The sequence below is a fragment of the Acanthochromis polyacanthus genome, chromosome 19 (genome assembly GCF_021347895.1).
Source record: "Acanthochromis polyacanthus isolate Apoly-LR-REF ecotype Palm Island chromosome 19, KAUST_Apoly_ChrSc, whole genome shotgun sequence".
Classification (NCBI taxonomy): Eukaryota; Metazoa; Chordata; class Actinopteri; family Pomacentridae; genus Acanthochromis; species Acanthochromis polyacanthus.
This window is the reverse complement of record NC_067131.1, coordinates 10,773,744-10,791,722: the sequence shown is the minus strand read 5'-3', so window position 1 is coordinate 10,791,722 and position 17,979 is coordinate 10,773,744. Positions and strand designations below refer to the sequence as shown.

General features: G+C 40.2%; 1 protein-coding gene across 2 annotated transcripts in view; it reads right to left on the bottom strand.

The window, feature by feature from the left end:
* Positions 1-7,949, bottom strand: part of dnmbp (dynamin binding protein) — a 63,339-nt gene extending 55,390 nt beyond the window's left edge. For both annotated transcript variants that reach the window (XM_051939502.1, XM_051939503.1), the window contains exon 1: positions 7,566-7,949. The gene's annotated coding sequence lies outside the window, so the exon portion shown is untranslated. The remainder of the gene's footprint in view (positions 1-7,565) is intronic.
* Positions 7,950-17,979: the final 10,030 nt, after the last annotated feature.

Here is a 17,979-nt window from a genome sequence, read left to right as displayed (position 1 = left end):
TCTTCACATTTTCATTCAGTTTGCTTTCCATCATCCACACTTTGGCTGATTCACAAACACTTCCCGAGGGAATACAGTTACTTTTCAGACTCCATTTCATCCTGACTAGTTTTTTACTTTCCATAACTCCCTTCATGTACATATTTGTGCCTCCATTCCTTTCTCAAGCATGCACGTGTTGAAGATCAGTGGACTCTATGAAACACACTCAAGTACACAGACTCTGGGTGGAACTGCACTTTTGCATAAACATTTCCACAGTGAGGAGGACGGCTCAGATGTCTGCGTTGTCACGGATACAGAGATCTGTTTGGATGGCAGAGGGTTTTCCCTGCGAGGACCCCAGAGGTGCCCGAGGATATGCCGCACCCCGAACACACGCCTGAGCCCTAATGGTTCGCATATGAGCTGTTGCATAACGGTTCTCTCCCTTGAGATCACATCATGACATGCCTGCAGGAACATTATCAATTCGTGGAGGGGGAAATATGTGCACTTTTTTTTGGGTAAAACCCATTGGAACAGAGAGTTCTCGAACATTATGTCCAAAGAGCTAAGAATTCAGGGTGAACTGAGGACTTTAGGGAGAGATTTCCAAGATGGCAAAACCTATCCTGCTTGATGAGTTTCCCTTACAGGGCTTGAAAGTGCTGCTGACATGTTAGTGAATCAGCTCTTGGGAAAAGCCTTACTGCGCCTGATCTGGTATAATCTGGGCAGAGGACTGTAATATGGCTATGTGGGAATTTGGCAAAATTCGAATATAACACTGCACATTAATCTTCAAATGGTAACATACTGACAAGCAACTATGTGAGAAAGAAATAACATGAGTGCACATTGCTGGGATCCAAGCACCAGGCTGCCACTGCTGGGTCCCTGAGGAGGCCCTTAGTCCTTTCTGCTCCCGGGACACATTAGTGTAGCTGACCCTGCCATCCCCCAACTTTCTGGGATAAAAAGAAATTTCCCCTCGAAGGATCAATAGAGTTTGTAAAATATCAATTGACCAAGACCAAGAGAAAAAATGTTCAACCATACTTCAATTAATCACTTTTTAAAAATTGAAAGTAAGTCTATTTAACACAATATCCAATTTATCCAGGTGGACTCATCATGCAATGTCCCAAGCTTGGTAACCTTCGACATGAAGGTATGTATGGATTTATATCTGATTTAAGTAGCCAACAATCCAGGATTTCTCTACATAGAGGACAAGCTGCACCTTCTTTGTATAACACTATCAAGACAAAGAGTCTCTGTATGACAAGCTGTTTATGAGCCACAGAGGAGGTTTGAGGTTTGTTCATGATACTGAATTTAGTCTTTTTGCTATGCCCTTTCATGGCATTTTGCCTTGACTGCATTTAGGTAAAAATATCAATCATTCAATCGAACAATTTTCCTATTGCTTAAAACAAAATGTGTATCACCAGTACACATCGCTATAAACAAATGAAGCTTACTAGGGTGTAAAAGCTCAATGGTTTGCAGGAAAACCAGGAAAAGCCTTAGGATTCTTGGTCTGAGCCATTTGTTGAAATTTCCACCTGGAAAAACCATCACCAGTTTCAGTCAGTAACAGCTCCACGACTGTTCAGCCAAACTGAACGACCTTGGGCTCTTTTAATAACAGGAACTTGAGAGAATTTTAAAATACTTTAAGTCTCTCTGTGCCCACCAAGAGACCAGAAATTCCACCAAAAGAACTTTATTTTTTTCCACTTAATCAAAGCTCTGCATTATAGAGTAATTAAGAGCCTTTTAGCGATGAGTCAGAAATCACTGATGCGAATGAACATGTCTATTAAATTCTCATATAACTCAATACAATCTGGTGAAACAGAAGTAAAAGCTTGGTAGATGTCACAAAAAACCCTGCAAACCTTCTCTTCTATTAAGACAAACATGTTGACTCAGAAAGTAACAGCTAACTAATGGAATAAATTACCGAGTCTTGGGGGAATGTTTTATTGTTTAGTCTCTCAGTCTCTCTGCCTCCATGTCTGTTTGCATCAGCTTGTTAAGTCTAGTCTTTGAAAATCCCTTATTTTGTCAATAGTGTGTTAACTCAGCAGACTCGCATCCACTTAATAAACATTAACAGGCCAAAAATTCACAGTGTGGAGGGCCAACTTCCTTAATTTGCTCGTTTTATACCATCAACGTTGGGGTGGGCGATCGACCGTCTCATATTGTGGGTGATCTAAATTTGGCGCGTGTTTCTGCTTTTTCAGAGAAACCACACAGATCATGATCATTCAGTGAATATAAACCGACGAGGTGCAAACTTTCCTTGTTCACATGAACCAAACAAAAGCATGATTGGTGGTGACACAAATAGGACGAGGCTCAAAGGACGAATTTTGGAATTTTGGAGACGTAACTTATTTTGTAAACAGTGAGTTTGTTAGGCTTGGGTTGACGGGACAAGGTTTGCATCAAAGCGCTCATATGCACAATTCATCACGTGATTACATGAGTTTTATTGAATTTGTAGGGAGAATTGGGTTCCAGATTGTGATTCTGCCCCAAGAAATCCCCGATAATTGAGCATTAATCAGGTGAAAGCTTCTCCCCTCATTTTGTTGCCTTAGATCAGAACTTATCAACCCTTAACTCTCCATTCATCCTAGCAAACTAATGCTTTTTCTGCAAACCAGGATTGCAAGGAATGTTGACATTTATATGAGAAACCTTCTGTCTGAAGCGATGGAACATTACATAATAGAATGAAAAATCGAATTTCCCTTGCTTCTGTAACTTCTTTTATATTATTGCAATTCTGTTTGACATTCTTTGCTGCAGCTGTAGAGCAGAGTGCCTTCACTTGGATACAACAATAACAATGCAACAGCGGCAACACGCAAAACTACGTGAGGCATTGCTTGCATCTGGACAGCTTCCGTGTAGTGTGTGTGTGACATGTAATACACGCAAACTGACACAAACATCTCAAGTTTCTTTGTCGCCAAGTGTCGATACAAGACCCTGTTGCCAGCGTTCAATAATTTAGATGTTTACTGTATGTGCTTCCAAAATCTTGACGGGGAACTAAACACAAAAGCAGCACAAAGAAGAGAAGAGAAAAGACATCAGCGTGTGATTAATGCTCAGCTCTGATAGTAAAGAAGCAGCTTCAGTTGGTTTGCCAGGTATGACTCAGATGAAGGAAAAAGTAAAATGCACTTTTCTGCATGGCTCTGATATACAAGAAAAGACAAGTTACTGACTCTTTAATTTTCACATAATGATGGCTGGTCGGATCCTTGCAGGCACAGAAAAGCTTGTGCTGTGCTTTTGTGCCAAAGCAGTGTGGAGAAGACACAAAGCTGATAAGGGCAGAGCAAAAACACGGATAAAACACTGACTGACTGCAGCGTGGATGTTTTAAAGACATGCATACATAAGTTCACAGCTGGTATTACTTATGGCGGTAAAGCAAGGATGACTCAAACATGACATTTAAGGTGCACCGTTTATATTTTACGCAACTTTCTCCTGCGTTGAAAATGTTTAAAACTCAAAACTGAAACATTACACTCACTTCCCTTGCTCATGTAGGTGCAGATGTGGAAAAGAACACAATAACAAACATGAGAGATGGCAATAAACTAAGAATAAAGCAGCAGCCCAAGTTGAATCTATGTTCTTTTTCTGTTCTGTGATTCACAAATTATAGTAAAAACCTGACGACAAAAAGCTAAATGGAACCATACATGAGCAAGTCATGTCGGACGAAGACGAAAGGAGGCAATCCATTGATTTACCAACTCTGAAAACATGCAGATCAGGTCTGTTCTGACAGATCTTAAACAGCCTGAAAGACACAGTAAAACTAAACAAACGCTGACCCTCTTATAAACACCCAGGATATTGAACAGCACTGACACTATCAATAAAACTGCTCTGCTTACTCATAAGATTGTAATGCTCAACAGCAAACACAACTGCAACTTGTTAACATGCAGTTTCCCCTCCTTCATTTTCACATAAGTAGCTCTAAGGCTGTTAAAAAGAATCTTATTCCTCATCAACTGGAAGTATCAGCTTGTTCAAACTCTTCATTTAATATAGATTATGTTGACACTGAGAAGCACAAGTGTGGCATCATTTCTTTTTCATAAGTGATTTATTGTATATTCTTGCAGTTGAAACCATAAATTGGATTCTAACCCAGGATTAATGAACATGCAATGTAATGGAAATATTCTAGGTGTCTTCTGCAGACTGACATATCTAGTGCCTTTAGAAAGTTTTGGATCTAAAATTACATTTTTTTACCTTTGTTTTGTAAGTGTGGACAAGATTTGGATGCACAGAAAAAGTTGCTGCTTCTTATGTGGTTAATGACATAATTAAACCATACTGTGCTCAAGTACATTAAGTCAGTCTTTTAACTGCAATCTATACAGTCTACAGAATTTGTGGCACACTCTAACCCTGCTTCAGTAAATCTAGATAACTGTGTAGGCTCAAATGCCAAACTGGCATAAATCAGCTCAGCATTCCTTACATCAAGAGGCTGAGTCAACTCTAAAAAAGCAAAATCTACCCATGAAAGTCTTTCCTCTGAGCGCAGCACCTTAAAGCTAGATTTAAGTTTGTTGCTGAGCACATGGACCAAGAAAATGTCTTCTAGAGGAAAGTTCTTTGGTCAAGTTTAACATAAATTGAGCTATCTGACCACAATGACCAGCTATATGGTTGGAGGTGAGACGATGAGGCCTTTAACCCCAAGAACATCAAGCCCACCGTCAGGCATGGTGGTGGTAGTATTATGCTCTGCTTTACTGGTACTTTACACAAAGTAAATGAAAAATGAAGAAGGAGGATTACCTACACACTCATCATAAAAACCTAAAATCATCACCCAGAAGGTTGGGTCTTGGATGCGTTTAGGTGTTAGAACAAGACAATGACCCAACATACACATCAAGAAATGGCTAGATCAGGCCAGAATTGAAGTTTTAGTCTGGCCTTCCCAAAATCCTGACTTACGCCCCATCAAGAACCTGTGGACTGTGCTGACGAAGCAAGTCTGTGTCAGAAAGCCAACAAATTCAGTTAAACTGTACCAATTCCGTCCAGAGGAGTGGTCAAAGATGCAACCAGAAACTTGTAGACGCCACCAAAAGTGCATAATTGAGGTGAAAATGGCCAAAGGACTTTTAACCAAATATTATAATTGCTTTAGGGAAATTTTTGGCCCAGCAGGTTTTGTCATACTTCCAGAAGACCTGCAATAAGTCTATGATACAACCAAAAAGCATGATCGTTTTTATATATAGTTATAAGAATCATTAGAAACTCGAGACGTCTATGATACACGTGGTCTTTGCAAATGTATGCAAACTTTTGTTCACAACTGTAAATTTTTCTCCATATAAAGTGTATGAGAGAGTTGCTGTAATTTTTATATGATTTTTCAGCCGACACACGTTAATCTGACTATTTGCTGCAATAGAAGATGACTAGACCATCTAATGTGTGGCAGTCCCCATTTCTCATATCTCACAAATACCAAATAGTCCCCAAATAACCTTTAAAATAGAATGGAATGTAAAGAGCAAAAAAGTGACCTGAACAAATATACCAGAACAGGGTATGAAACAAAACAGCAAAAACACACTGTTAATACAAATTATTGTATGTAAATACAACTAAATCCATCAAGATCTACTTCAGTTCAAGAGAAGTGGACGATTTCCTCCATAACACATACTATAGAGCTGTTTCTGGCCATGTAACAGAACCACAGAGTAGAATAGAAGAGAACATCATAGGGCTTGTGTGTTGTGTTGGACCAGAATATTCCCTTTGTGTTTGAGTGTTTGTTTGTGTGTATTACTCATGTTGTGAGGGCATAAATCTGTATATATATATATATATATATATATATATATATATATATATATATATAGTCATAGTAAGGGCTTGTCTCAGTTTGTGCACACAAAAAGCATCTGGCCAGAATGTAAATCATTAATTGTTGGTAAGAAGATTTCATTCAAACCTCGGAATCAAAAAATATATGCTATGATTTTTTTTTTAAATACCCGTTTTTCAGAGTTTGAAACTGTGAAAACCGAATAAACCACCAGATTTTTTACCTGTCCTTGAACAGATCACCTGTGACTTGAAGTTCCATCAGGGATATGAGCCAAATCCAAGCATAAAATTGTGATTGGGACTGTGTTTGAAATTGCGCTACTTTATTCTACATGTGTTGATTAGAAATGTGTCAAAAAATAAAACTATTTGCTCCAATCAGATTCTGTAAAAAAACAAAAAATTCTGCATACTCTGCCGCAAAAAATGAAATCATGTCTGACTCAGCTGTGACTAACAGTTATGTGGCAAAAATTCAGAGAGTTTCCAGCAGGGGTTTACCAATTATCAGTGTGGAAGAATATGGGACCTAATGTTCAATAATTTTTCTGATTACCGGCATCATTATTCTTTTTTTTTTTTTTTACCACTTTCCAACAAAATGCTAAGGCTATTTTGGTTCACCTGGTCACCTCCAAATGAAAACTCTGAATTTTTGGCACATGACTGTTAGTCAAAGCTGAGTCAGTCTTGATTGCACAGTTGCATTGAGGAAGGCATCTTTTTTTTTTTTTGACAGAATCTGGTTAGCAAATGGTTGCATTTTTGGCACTTTTTAAAGCAGGATATCTAGAATAAATAGAGTTTGACGCAATATTACGATTTTAGGCTGAATTTCACTGATTGAACTTCATACACGATATGTTAAAGGACTGTGGGAAAGGTGAAAATCCTGTGATACTTTCTGTTTTGAAAGTTTCTGACTCTGAAGATGAATTTTGTTGGAAGATACAATCAGCATGGTGAAACATCTTTGCAGGATTGAAGAGCAGAGTAGTGTGAAGTTTGTAACCTTAAAAATAGCATGTAGAATTAGTTTTTTTCCCAATATTGGTAACATTTGTGTGCATCTGTAAAAAAAAATGCTACTCTTCCACTTTTTTAGAAAATAATAAAACAAATCTCACATTTTATTTCTGCCTTTTTAGAGATGTATGAACCCGCAGTGAGTCAAAAATGTGGCAGCAGCAAAGAAACACCCAGAAACTGCTTGGAATCTGGAGGGTTAATGTTAGATTTAGGCTAGAAGCTATGATTACAGTTAGAATAAATCAAAGTACTGTCCTGTGAAAGGATGGAAAATGGCTGTGAGTGTCCTGATCTGTCTCACATGGTGGAACAACTGACCACAGGTGACAGACAGGCAGACAGACAGCAGGGGGATTATTTGCTGTGCAGCACTTGTGTCCACAGCCACCATCAGTCATTCAGCTCACGTCATGTAGTCAGTCAGCCTCACTAGTTGTGGATTCACACTGAGCTCTGTGTCTGGAGGAGAAATCATGTCCAAAGTACAACCAGATCTGCCTGAATAAACCACACAGTCGTCGGTGTGCATGTAAAAGCACGAGTTTTGGTGTTACTGCACGCTTACATCCATGTAGAAACACTATTCATGACACTGTACAGGAGAGAAACGCGTAAAAGTGGAGTATTTTGCGCGCCTTTCTTACCTGTAAAGTGGCTGTGCGTCCTGTGGAAAACGAGCGATCAGGCCGTTAGATCCAGTCAGACTAGATATCCAACTCGTCCAGCCTGGTGATGTGGTGCCTGCTTTGGGTTTTCTCACCGCGACGCAACTTTTGTGGAGCAGCTACGGGTCCCGGAGCTCCGCCGCTGAGCGCACAGACATTACCCTTATTCTGGTTCTTATTTCCAGGAAGGAGAAGAAGACGACGAAGAAGACGCGTTATTGTGGCGTGAAGGTCAACACAAACACGCTGAGCAGCAGAAAGTGAGCTGGAGGTCCAGCCTGGAGGTCTCGGTCCACTCAGCTGTCATCACATTAGCAGCAGCTCTTCTCTCCATGCCTACACACAACAACGCCACCCACTTTCCAGCAGACAGACCCGAGGCTGGCCCGGCCGCTGCCTGACTGAAAACACCCGAAACAGGGTCCAAAAGTCAATCAGGGCATGCCTAATTGCACTTCAAATCAACTGTAAGTTAATAAAATAATAAACACTGATATTTCTGAGAAAAGTGTGTGTGACACTGGTCCTGTAACCTGTGATAAAGTAACTAAGTATTTTTACTCTTTACTTAAAAAGGTTAATATACATCTGAAGTCACACTTCTCCTTTTTGTATTAGTCTGTTTAGGCTATGTATACGAGGAAAATGCAGTGCTTATAACTTCATTACAGTTGTTGTCATTGCTATGTATAATTATTGTTCACAACTGAAACTTAGTTGAGTCTACCATGGACCAAATTTAATGTGAATCCATACAGTCTTTACTGAAAGATCCCTCTGAACCAAGGCAAGCTCATTCAAAAATAAACTCCATTGATCTACCTACCTATCTTAAATTAGATTTAGTGACAACCCTTCGATAGTTTTTGATATTTATTTATTTTAACCCAGATGTCAGCTTAACGGTGCAAACACAATTTATGAGAAGTCTGGGGAGTACAAGAATCAGTAGATGTTTAGGTTTCCCCAGCATCATAGGCATCTGTACCAAACTTCATGGCAATCCATACAATATCTGTTTAGATATCTGTCTGGACCAAATTTTGTGACAGCCCTCCAACAGTTTTTGATCTTTTCTAACCAAAACCACAAATGTCAATCCATCAGTCCAGTGGTACAATTGCAATACATGATAAGTCTATATCTATCTATCTATCGTATGTTAAGACATTAAAAGTCAAAAAATTCAAGCTACCTAATTTTCTTTCTGTCTCATGCTCCTCCTCTGCTGACACTTTTAAGAAAGATCCCATGACATACACGTTTTCACTATCTTTTGGTTGCTTTTAATGTTCTTAATATGTTAGTATTTGATGTGTATTTTGCGTTGCAAGTGTCTTCATCACTGCTTTTGTGCATTTTGCACATATTTTTGTTGCTGGCTGCCATACGATACTGGCAGCACTTTGGTCAACTCAGATTGTTTTAAAACTTTGCTGTTATGAGCAAACTTGATTAGAATGAATGAGATTCAAACCATGAATCAGGTATTAAAATGGCTGCAGATTAATGTTTTGTTGGCAGACACATCATGTCAGCTGTGCTTCTGAGATTTGTTGATAATACTTTCTTTCTTTCTTTCTTTCAAGTTTATTTGAAAAAGGACAGCGTGCAGTTACATTAAAAAGATGGCTGCACCAGATTTAGCATCATGCTAATTTCCATCTGTAGTCCTTGGTCCACTTTTACTTAACACCTCAAATGTAGAATTTTTCCTCCTAATAAGGTGTTTTAACATTTTGTTCTTATTCTGCTTTAATAAATAAAATGATCTGAATGCATCTTCCACCGAAATACTGTAGAACTCTTATGAACCAGGAGGCAGCATGCTTTAAAATCCACCTGTAGACACTGAAATTTCACTGAAGCACATTTTGCTTCTAGGAATACTACACTAACTGTTTTTATAGACAGGAAGTACAGCCGAGGTAAATTTTACAATTTAACCTCCCACTTTTAATCAGCCTCAGTAGTTATGTCATCTGTTGCTGGTGAAATCCACGTGAGGATGAAACAAGGTAAATGGTAAATGGTCTGTATTTATATAGCGCTTTACTATACCTGCAAGGTACTCAAAGCGCTTTACATGATACATCACATTCACCCATTCACACACTGATGGTGGAAGCTGCCATGCAAGACGCTAACCACGACCCCATCAGGAGCAATTCGGGGTTAGGTGTCTTGCTCAGGGACACCTCGAGCACGACGGGGCGAGGATCGAACCGGCAACCCTTCGGTTGCAAGACGGCCACTCTACCCACTGAGCCATGCCGCCCAAGGGTGCCTTTTGTGGCAGAGGATGAGCCAAAATCAACGTGAACATTTCCTCAATTCATTACCTCATTCCTGTGCAGGTCAGCACTTGTTCATGTTGTCCACTCCACCCAGACCAAAAATGAAAACATAATGTTCACCGCAATTTCAGGAAGTAACATTAAGTTTAAAGGCTGGAATTTTTCTCTTGTTCTTTGTTTAGTTTAATGTGTAACAGATTCGGATCAAATGCTGTGAATGAGTGCTTTGGTTTGTTCAGTCTTGGGCATTTATTAGGTCTGGTGGTAATTTATAATAAGTTTAATGCAAATGCAAGTCTCAGCAAGTCAAGAGGGAGAGTAAAAGAGATAATGTGATGAGAAGAAATGTCCCTGTAGTAAAGCTTTTTGTCACTCGACAGAAAGGTGTACCCTGTATTCTCTTTTGTGGCTGCTGTCTTTCATTTGGGATCATAAAGACAATGAAATCTTTTTTAGAGAGGGAAAATGACAGTGATCGCATGAAGGATTACACGTTTGGTAACTCTTCTCCCAGCCGTGTCTATTCTGTGTTGTGGTGTGAACAGAGAATCCAGCTTTTTGCTGTGTCTGCAGTAATGACAGCTTCCTCATATGTGACTGTGTTTGTGCAGAACAATAGCAGGAAACCCAGTCAGTTCCACGCGTTTGCCTTCGAGAGTGGCCACGGAAAAGGAAAAGACACAGGAGAGGTCACACACGCACGCACGCACGCACGGACATACCTGCTTAGTGGTGTAGTGGTTTCTGGAGAAGTGGGGATTTTCTTGATCTGTGCCCCCATTTTTTTAAAAATAGCTCACCCAGGAAAGGATACAAACTAGTCTTGTATCTTTACTGCACAGAGAAATGACTCAGTAGGATTTGCATATTGTCACTTATCTGCTGCTTGACTTAAGGAAGTACAGAGGATGTTGAAATCAACATAAACCATGAAGAAAATGCCGATTTCCCAGTCATTCCTGACCCACAGATTGCACAGTAAGGCTGCTACATAATTATGCATTTTAATAGCCTAGCCGCGCTAGACAACCCACGGCAACGAATTTAATTCTCTGCCAGGGTGGGTCTAGTTACCCTCCACAAGGCTCGAGGCTGGATTCTCCTATAACTGGCCGGACCAATCACCATGAAGTGTAGAGTCAGAAGGCGGGCGTAACGAAGTGACGACAGAGGCGTGACGATTCTGACAGAAACAACCAGCGCACAATAAACAGTTATCTTTCGACTCGGCTTTGGCCACAGCCCTTAAAGGTTTGAAGCTAAAATTCAACTTGAAAGATAAACAAAGGACGGCACTGAAGTGTTTCATTGAGAAGAAAGACGTATTTGGACTTGTGCTGACAGGATATGGCAAATCCTTAATATACCAGTTGGCTCCGCGGCTCCTCTGCGGCGGCTCCGCTGGTTGGGAAGCTAATAGCCACAATCCGCTTATGCTGTCGGAACTACGTCAGCCTATTCGTTGCGTTGATTGGTTGTTTACCTACCCAATTGCTGCAGAGGGATTTGATAGACAACCTTTTAGCCCGCCTCCCTCCCTGTCGCGCTTCCCTCGACCCTTGTGCCGTCAGAAACATTGGTGTAGCATGGCTAGGCTAGCATTTTAACTTAAAACTAGACAACTACTCTCTCACCTTGCATGGGCCAGTAGTTTGTTTTTTAAACTGTGTCTTCGGGCAGTTGGTTTGCAACAGTCTCCAGTAGGGGCAAGACCGATTTGTGGCACTGGCAGCTAGCAGTGACACTTTTTGTGGCACCGCCGCGGTGCCACGGTTAATGCCACTGTGCAGTGACACTTTTTGTGGCACCGCTGCCGTGCCACGGTTAATGCCACTGTGTGGGCGAGATGCCACTGCCGCAGCCGCATTTCCAGTGGCCTCTGGAGATGCCAGCAGAGGTGCCACGGTTAATGTCACTGTTTAGGGCAGGGGTCGGCAAGTAGATGTGGCTTCGGGACAAAATGTTTGTAAAGAATCGAACAGCGGGCCAACCTGCGAGGGGGTGCGCTCCGATTCCGCGAGCGGGGGGCGGGGGGGAGGGGCGATACCGCGAGCAGCGGAGCTTCTACAGCTGATCGCTGCTGCTTGGGACACACGTCTCAATTCTGATCACAGATGTATTAAAAATGACTCCCGAGACACACACATGTTTTGCACACACTGTTGCTCAGTGAAATCTGGCTGGTACAACCGTGTCCGACCAGTAGCGCAAACGCGGAAATGCCCGGCAGCAGCCGACCACGCGAGTTTCGTGTTGCGGCGACGGACTGGCTTGGCTCCGTGCCAAATCAAATTTTCAAAATCATCTGGCGGGCCAGATATTATTCCTGACGGGCCAGTTTTGGCCCGCGGGCCGCCAGTTACCAACCACTAAACAGTGACATTAACCGTGGCATCTCGCCTAAACAGCGGTAAAAGTACTGGTATTAACCGTGGCATGTTCCCTAAACAGTGGCATTAACCGTGGAATCTCTGCTGGCATCTCCAGAGGCCACTGGAAATGCCGCTGCGGCAGTGGCATCTCGCCCAAACAGTGGCATTAACTGTGGCACTGCGGCGGTGCCACAAAAACTGTCACTGCACAGTGGCATTAACCGTGGCATCCGGCGCAGTGCCACAGAAAGTGTCACTGCACAGTGGCATTAACCGTGGCACCGCAGCGGTGCCACAAAAAGTGTCACTGCTGGCTGCCAGTGCCACAAATCGGACTTGCTGTCTGTCACAGGTAGGTTGTACTGGGTCACCATTATACCATTAATGGTGTTGGTCATGGGGCAGTTTGAAAATATTACCGATCCTATGCAGGTTTTAAGCGTGAATATAACATATATTGAAGATTAAATTAGAACTGATTAGTGTAGTTTTAACAGTCACTCACAGAGACACAGCTGATTTTCCTGTATTTGATCACTCTTACTACATGCTTTAAACCCAATTTAAGCATTTCAAGAAATGATTCTTCCTCATGTCTAAACCAAACCAGCACACCCAGTGAAGGCAACGAGAGCAAGACAGGAAGTGGTTTCACGCATCTGAGAGAAAAAAATGTGGCTGTAAATATAAAAGTATGCCACATGCTTGTGTATATCCTACATGACACGACTGGACTCAGGGGCACACAAACCCAAATGCAACACAAGTTCAGTATTATAGCTATAGTTTTATAGTGCTGAAGAATACTCAACAGGTAGAGTGTTGATATGGTAAATATTTGCTTTAATGCTACTTAAATATGAAACTACTACACCTACAAAACATCGCATGTCAGTGTCCTGTTTTTATGCATCTGTTAAACTTGTATTTATACCGAGTCATTGAGTCAGCACCAGAAAGAATTAACTTTTTGGTGAAAAGTCATCTTATCTACCATCTATATCCCTCTGAGCTCATATTGTGCTCCAATGAAGCTCCAAATGCCCTTGTAGAGTGCATTCAATCAGTCAGTTCATCAACAAACCAGTCTATCTAAATCAGTCTCAAAAGATGTGTAACTTATATTTGCAATCTTTATATCAATAACTGACTCTAAATTGCCCGTGAGTGTGATTGTTCGTCTGTATATGTAGCCCTGCGACAGACTGGCGACCTGTCCAGGGTGTCCCCTGCCTTCGCCCGAGTCAGCTGGGATAGGCTCCAGCACCCCCCGCGACCCTAGTGAGGATAAAGCGGTGTATGGAGGATGGATGGAGGATGGATATCAATAACTGCTCATATTAGTGTCATTTTTTATTCCCTTACTAATTCCACTATATCTAACACAGACAATACAGAAAAACATTATTTCATATATGGAGAAGCACTGCAACAAATCTCATAAACTGTATATGGGGCATTTGGCCAAAGCTAAGCCGCTATGAAATATATTTTTTAGCTTTTAGAATCCATCCATCCATTCTCTATACACCGCTTTATCCTCACTAGGGTCACGGGGGGTGCTGGAGCCTATCCCAGCTGACTCGGGCGAAGGCAGGGGACACCCTGGACAGGTCGCCAGTCTGTCACAGGGCTACATATACAGACGAACAATCACACTCGCATTCACACCTACGGGCAATTTAGAATAGTCAATTACCTCAGCATATTTTTGGACTGTAGGAGGAAGCCGGAGTAAGCTTTTAGAATTACCTCACTAAATCAATGAGTAGCTGTCCTATAACTTCCTAAAAGTCCTGGTCCGCCAGTGTCACAGAACTTCTCCATCAACTCTGAGTCAATCAACGTGGGTACATCAGTATAGGAGATGCTTGGAACTGTCCGACCTCAAGTGGGCTTCATTGACGACACATTTCGCCAAGTCTACACAAGTGCACACCGACACATGCACACACTCATCCATGCTACAGCTGGGAACCCTCCAGATCAGTGACTGTGTATGAAATGCCACCTTTGTCTCCCGTCACAGTGGCCACTTTCATCCGAGGGCAGTATGTGGGTCTATTGCTGTCTTTTTCAGTATTTGCCGCCAATTGAGCGTCACTATAATGCGCTGGATGCAGGGAACACACTGGCCGCCGCACAACCATCCTATTGTGTTTTCTCTGAGAAACATCAGCTGTGACGAAGTAGGCAAATAAATGAAAACGACTGTGCTCCGTTATTGTAGTTACGGGTTGATAGGTCAGATGTCTGGAACTGGATGAATTAAAGATTATTGTGACTCAGTTTTATGATGACAATGGCTTTAATGCTGTGTATGGTAAAAAAAAATAATTGTGCTTTCCTGCCGGATGCAAGTAAAAATCTTTCATTTTTGTTTGATATTATCAGAACATCAACACACTCACAACTGTAGATTATGAATATTTTGCACATATAAAAACCCTGTCCAAAATCATTTTTTCTGCCTATACTAGGATATATGCAAGACTTTTATTTTCTACTTACAGACAAATATGAGCAGGATAGATAAAAATCAGTGCAATATTGATACTTCCTTATGGGTATTTCTATTCATGAAACAAGAGGAATTTTGATGATCAGAGCTAGTGCTTTTTCTTATTTTCCACTGATGTTGCTTAAATATTTGTACTATCCCCTTCGTTGCTCTACCAACACTAATGTTCTCCCCCTGTGGGATTAATAAAATTTTCTCTCTCCTAAAAAACATTTGAATTTTTTAAGTCTGATCTTTAAAATGCTCTCATCTACAATGCAGTCTCTCACCATTACTTACTACTTTATGAACTAATGATCATAAAGGTTATAAAACGTGACTCCAGTGAAGCTTGTGGCTGAAATTTAACACACCCTTATATAAATAGGTGGAGATACGAGATTAGAAGCTAAAGATAAGCATAAGATAATGTTTAAAAATGCAGCTGTAAAACTTTAATTTGCATCACTACTGCTCATAATACTAGTAGCAGTGCGGCTGTATTGTTTGGCCATACTGGTGCAGGTGGTTGGTGCTAGAAAAGTGGCTTTTTGTGTACTTAGTGTTGCCTCATATTGAATAATGTGTCTGCGGCTCCTTGTTTGTTTTAGTGGAACTTCAGGATCACTGTCATAAGTTCACCCGGTGCCCAGTGACGTGCGCTTTTCCTCTTTCCTGTTCATCAGAAGCCAGCTGTTGTTGCATTCTGTAGTGGCTGTGAATGGCACAGGGAAAAAACAAGCTGAGAGATGACTTGTTTAAGAGTTCAGTCCACTATGAACAGAGTTGAAGCTTGTAAAGAACTTTTGTTTTTCACTTTAGAGGATTGTTCTCTAGTCAACGAAACAAAATGTACAAAATGTGCTGCTCACAAGCTGTAGAAATCCTAACTGTTTAAACAGTTTGGCGTCTACATTTTGAAAATTAGATCGAATCAAAGCTTTAATAGGCCTGCAGTAGAATTCTCTGTTCATTTTAGTTCACTTTGTTCTTGCTGGTGTCAGGTTAGTGTCTCTGGTGCCACCTCCAGGATGTTGAAACTCACTCTTGTCACTTCAGTTTGTTCTGTACATCTCATCTGTTTTGAGATTGTTTCTTGCATCTTGCTCTTTTTTTCCAAACTGCTTCAATGTCCTGCTCATTTGAACTTCCAATAAATAGAAGAATGGCGTCAGCAGGATTGTGGGTGTTGTTCCGAGATGCAATCAAATGCATCTTCCACTTCCACATGTATCCAGAACTGATCTCTGTGGCATCAAACAAGAAAATATCCTGACATTCTAATAAAGGTATATGAAGATACTACATGTTTTAAAAAAGTGCTACAAATGAAACAGCTCTACTGAACTGTTCCTCAGATTGAAGAGCAGGAAAAGAGGAGCTGTAACGAACAATCACTTTATTGCAAACAACCTGCTATTTTTTTCCTCAATCAGTTCATTTTTTGATTAATAAAGCATCGGAAAGCACCAGAAAAAGGCCACCACAACATCCTTGAGCAGGTTTTAACATTATCAAACGCCGAATTTTATTTTCAATTCACTATGAGGATAAACCACCACATCTTCACACTGAAAAAGCAACCACGAGATACTTCTGTGCATTTATGCTTGAAAAAATACATGAAAGATGAATTGTTTACTTACTTCATCGTTGTAAATGTCAGATAAATTGTAAATTATAGTCTTCTGATGGCTAACACTTAAATTAGCGCCCTTGGAGAGCGGAATGAGGTATGAAAATGTTAAATATGCATTATTATCTGGTGAGTTATATTTATTTGCATTGGTTCTAAACATGATTAATATGTGAACATGATTTGTATCTGAATGATTTGTGAAACTATAGTGAGGAATTTTGCATTCTCCTGTTTTATTCTGTAGTTTTCACGGTGTATGTGATACGTGGTGTTTGTCGAGAGAGAATAAATCGACACCCGTTTGAAACTCTTTGCATCTTGCTGAATTAATCCAAGGGGCCACTAAATAAATCTTTTTTAATCACTGTAGCTCTAATAAAAAGACTAAAGTTGAACAACAGTAACAAGCATTTGAGCAGATGAAGTAACTGGAAGTGGGTTTGATGATGACCAGTGGAAAACATATTCCAATTTTTTGATTCCAAAACTTGATCATAGCTGGTTTAGCTGCACCAAAACAGATTTTTCTGACTGAATATTAAATGAATCATGATCAGTTATCAGTTCTAGGACACAGATGGACATGCTTTGCATCTTTCTCTTGTGCAACAGCGACATCTATTGTTTGTAGCTTGAAAGCTGAGACATTTTATCACGAGGCTGTGTATTATTTCCAGATGACCAAAAGTGTGAAATCTGAAACGTCATGTAGTTTTTAAACTTAGTAATGTAGATTTTCACTGAAATGTTCATTGAACTAATGATATAGGTTATATTATATGCTGACACTCCCAACTCAGTGTTTATATTTGATATAATGTGCTCAGTACATGTATGCAGTGTTAACTTTCTTTTTTCAGTGCATTGAATCTAAAAATATCATGTTCTTTTTTTTCAAATATCAAAAGAAAGATGCAAATGTTAGATATGAATATATTATATTCAATGTTTAGTGTCAAAGTATTTTTATTATAAGTTTGAAGCTTGGAATTCCACACAGCAATGAAAGCTTTACAAGAGTATTTGTTGTTTAAATTTGAACTAGAACTATGTACCCGATTCTGCTTTACATCTTCAGTGATGTTCTTTCTGTTTTACTCTTTTTTTGGCTGTTTTCTTGTTGAATTGATAGTCAGTTCCAGCAACAATTTTATTTCTTTTGGATCAGGATAAAGGGGTTAATTATCTCATAAACGTAGTGTTTCATTTAGTTTAACAAATGGAAATGTCTGGCTGTGGGTTCCTCAACTTCCAGTTACGATTTGTGGGCTTTGAGTAATTTCTTTCTGGTAAAAGACAATCTGTAAGAGACTTTTTAAGCCACTAAACGTGATAATTGACATCTACTTCAACACAATAGGTCCACCATAGAATTTATTAACAGGTTTTGTTTTATTTTTTTTTATTCTGTTGGTTTTTGTTCTTATATTTTGTTATTTGCATGTGATGCTTTGCGTCTGCCTCTTTATATTACAATGAAAATACCATTAAAAACGGCTAAAGAATTATTGTTGTTCATATTTAAGTGCCTTAAAGAACAACAAGAGAGGAAAAAGGAGAAACAGTGTACAGAGCTGGCAAATAA